At 43.8% G+C, this 3,778-nt stretch overlaps 1 pseudogene; it reads right to left on the reverse strand.

Annotated features, from left to right (window-relative positions):
* Positions 1 to 465: 465 nt before the first annotated feature.
* On the reverse strand, positions 466 to 1,856 carry LOC105519800 (annotated as a pseudogene).
* Positions 1,857 to 3,778: the final 1,922 nt, after the last annotated feature.

The following is a 3,778-nucleotide window of genomic DNA, read 5'->3' on the forward strand; positions in this document are numbered from 1 at the left end:
GTCCACACAACATTCTCCTTTCTGTCTGAAGGTTTTATGATGCATTATTATCATTAACCGGTCTTTTTTTTTTTGAGACAGAGTCTCGCTCTGTCGCTCAGGCTGGAGTGCAGTGGCGCGATCTCCACTCACTGCAAGCTCCGCCTGCCGGGTTTACGCCATTCTTCTGCCTCAGCCTCCCGTGTAGCCGGGACTACAGGCGCCCGCCACCACACCTGGCTAGTTTTTGTATTTTTTTAGTAGAGATGGGGTTTCACCGTGTTAGCCAGGATGGTCTCCATCTCCTGACCTCGTGATCCGCCCGTCTCGGCCTCCCAAAGTGCTGGGATTACAGGCGTGAGCCACCGCGCCCGGCTTTTAACCAGTCTCTTAGTGCTAAACTTAAATGGTCAATTGAAACAAACAGTTCTGAGACCCTTCTTCCACCACTGATTAAGACCGGGTGGCAGGTATTAGGGATAATATTCATTTAGCCTTCTGAGCTTTCTGGGCAACTTGGTGACCTTGCCAGTTCCAGCAGCCTTCTTGTCCACTGCTTTGATGACACCTACGGCAACTGTCTGTCTCATATTACAAACAGCAAAGCGACCCAGAGGTGTTTAGTCTGAGGAGCTCTTGACACACATGGGCTTGCCAGGAACCATATCAATGATGGCAGCATCAGCAGACTTCAAGAATTTAGGGCCATTTTCTGGCTTTTTACCAGAACAGCGATCAATCTTTTCCTTCAGCTCAGCAATCTTGTATGCAATGTGGGTCATGTGGCAATCCAGCACAGGGGTATAGCCAGCGCTGACTTGGCCTGGATAGTTCAGGATAATCACCTGAGCAGTGAGGCCAGCTGCTTCCATTGGTGGGTCATTTTTGCTGTCACCAGCAACGTTGCCATGATGAACATCCTTGACAGACACATTCTTGGCATTGAAGCCCACATTGTGCCCAGGAAGAGCTTCACTCAAAGCTTCATGGTGCATTTTGACAGATTTTATTTCTGTTGTAACATTGACTGGAGCAAAGGTGACCACCATACCGGGTTTGAGAACACCAGTCTCCACTCGGCCAACAGGAACAGTACCAGTACCACCAATTTTGTGGACGTCCTGGAGGGGCAGGCACGAGGGCTTGTCAGTTGGATGAGTTGGTGGTAGGATGCAGTCCAGAGCCTCAAGCAGCGTGGTTCCACTGGCATTGCCATCCTTATGGGTGACTTTCCATCTCTTGAACCTTATAAGGCATGTTATCACTTAGCTCCAGCATGTTGTCACTATTCCAATTAGAAATTGGCACAAATGCTACCGTGTCAGGGGTGTAGCCAATTTTCTTAATGTAAGTGCTGACTTCCTTAATGATTTCTCATATCTCTTCTGGCTGTAGGGTGGCTCGGTGGAATCCATTTTGTTAACACCAACAATTAATTGTTTCACACCCAGTGTGTAAGACAGAAGGACATGCTCTTGGGTCTGCCAGTTCTTGGAGATACCAGTTTCAAATTCACCAACATCAGCAGTAACAATCAGGACAGCACAATCAGCCTGAGACATCCCTTTAATCATGTTTCTGATGAAGTCTCTGTGTCCTGGGGCATCAATGATAGTCACATATTACTTGCTTGTATCAAATTTCCACAAGGAGATATCAAGGGTGATACCACATTCACGCTCAGCTTTTAGCTTATTCAAGAACTGGGCATACTTGACAGAGCCCTTTTCCATCTCAGCAGCCTCCTTCTCAAATTTTTCAATGGTTCTTTTGTCGATGCCACTGTGTTTGTAGATCAGATGACCAGTAGCGGTGGACTTGCCCAAATCTACATGTCCAATGACAACAATGTTGATATGAGTCTTTTCCTTTTCCATTTTTGCTTTTAGGGGTAGTTTTCATGACACCTGTGTTCTGGTGGCAAATCCGGTGTGAAAAAGCTCCTTTCTTTTTGATAAAAGCCATTTTAACTGTGGTGAGATGGTATCTCACTGTAGGGTTTTTTTGGTCTTTTTTTTTTTGAACCGAAGTCTTGCTCTGCTGTTGAGGCTGGAGTACAGTGGTGTGATCTCAACTCACTGCAACTTCTGCCTCCTGGATTCAAGTGATTCTCCTGCCTCAGCCTCCCTAGTAGCTGGGATTACAGGTGCATGCCACCATGCCCGGGTATTTTCTGTATTTTTAGTAGAGACCAGCTTTCGCCTTGTTGGCCAGACTGGTCTTGAACTCATAACCTCAAGTGGTCCACCTGCCTCGGCCTCCTAAACTGCTGGGATTACAGGCATGAGCCACTGGGCCCAGCCTCTTTGCAGTTTTGATTTGCATGTCTCTCATGATTAGTGATGCTCAGCATTTTTAAACTATACCTCTTGGCCATTTGCATGTCTTCTTTTGAGAAATGTCTATTCAGATCTTTTGCCTTCCTCCCCTTTTTTTGAGAGATGGGGTCTCACTCTGTTGCCCAGGCTTGAGGGCAGTGGCATGATGATAGTTCACCATAACCTTGAAATCCTGGGCACAAATGATCCCTCTGCTTCAGAATCCCAAAGTGCTAGGATTATTGCCCATTTTAAAATGTAAGTATTTGCTTTTTTCCTATTAAGTTGTTTGAGCTCGTTATGTATTTTGGTTATTAATTCCTTGTCTGAGGGATAGTTCACATATATTTTCTCCCATTCTGTGGGTTGTCCCTTCAGTTTGTTGATTGTTTCCTTTGCTGTGCAGAAACTTTTTAGTTTAATATAGTTCCATTTATCTGTTTTTGTTTTTGTTGGCGGTGCTTTTGAGGTCTTAACTGTAAAATCTCTGCCTACACAACTGTCCTCAAGTGTTTCTTTTATGTTTCCCTCTAGTGGGTTTATAATTTCAGGTCTTACATTTAAGTTTTCAATCCATCTGGAGTTGATTTCAGTATATGGTAAGAGATAGGGGTCTAGTTTCATTCTTCTGCACATTCAGTTTTCCCAGCACCATTTATTGAAGAGACTGTCCTTTTCCCATTGTATGTTTTTGGTGCCTTTGTCAAAAATGAGTTGGCTGTAAATGTGTGGCTTTATATCTGGGTTCTCCATTCTTTTCCATTGGCCTATGCATCTGTTTTTAGCCAGTACCTTGCTGATACAGTGTTGTAGTGTATTTTAAAGTCAGATAGTGTGATGCTTCCAGCTTTGTTGTTTTTGTTCAGGATTGCTTTGGCCGTTTGACATCTTTTGTGGTTCCATACAAATTTTAGCATTGTTTTTTCTCTTTCTGTGAATAAAATCACTGGTATTTTGATATGGGTAGCATTGAATCTGTAAATCATTTGGGGTAGAATTGTCATTTTAACAATAAGAATTCTTCCTCCGATTCATGAACATGGAATATCCTTTCATTTTTTGTGTCTTCTTCAATTTCTTTCATCAGCATTTTATAATTGTTTATATAGAAGAAAATTCACACATCCAATGCTATCCCTATCAAATTACCAGTGATATTCTTCACAGAAATAGAAAAAACAGTGCTAAAATTTGTATGGAACCACAAAAGATGCCAAATCACCAAAGCAATCCTGAGCAAAAATTTTCTTTCACTTTTTTGGTTAAACTGATTTATAGGCCAGGCACAGTGGCTCAAGCCTGTAATCCCAGCACTTTGGGAGGCCAAGATGGGCGGATCAGGAGGTCAGGAGATCGAGACCAGCCTGGCTAATGCGGTGAAACCCCGTCTCTACTAAAAAAATACGAAAAACTAGCCAGGCGAGGTGGCAGGCGCCTGTAGTCCCAGCTACTCGGGAGGCTGAGGCAGGAGAATGGCGTAA

Source organism: Colobus angolensis, unplaced genomic scaffold (genome assembly GCF_000951035.1).
Source record: "Colobus angolensis palliatus isolate OR3802 unplaced genomic scaffold, Cang.pa_1.0 Scaffold36, whole genome shotgun sequence".
Taxonomy (NCBI): Eukaryota; Metazoa; Chordata; class Mammalia; order Primates; family Cercopithecidae; genus Colobus; species Colobus angolensis.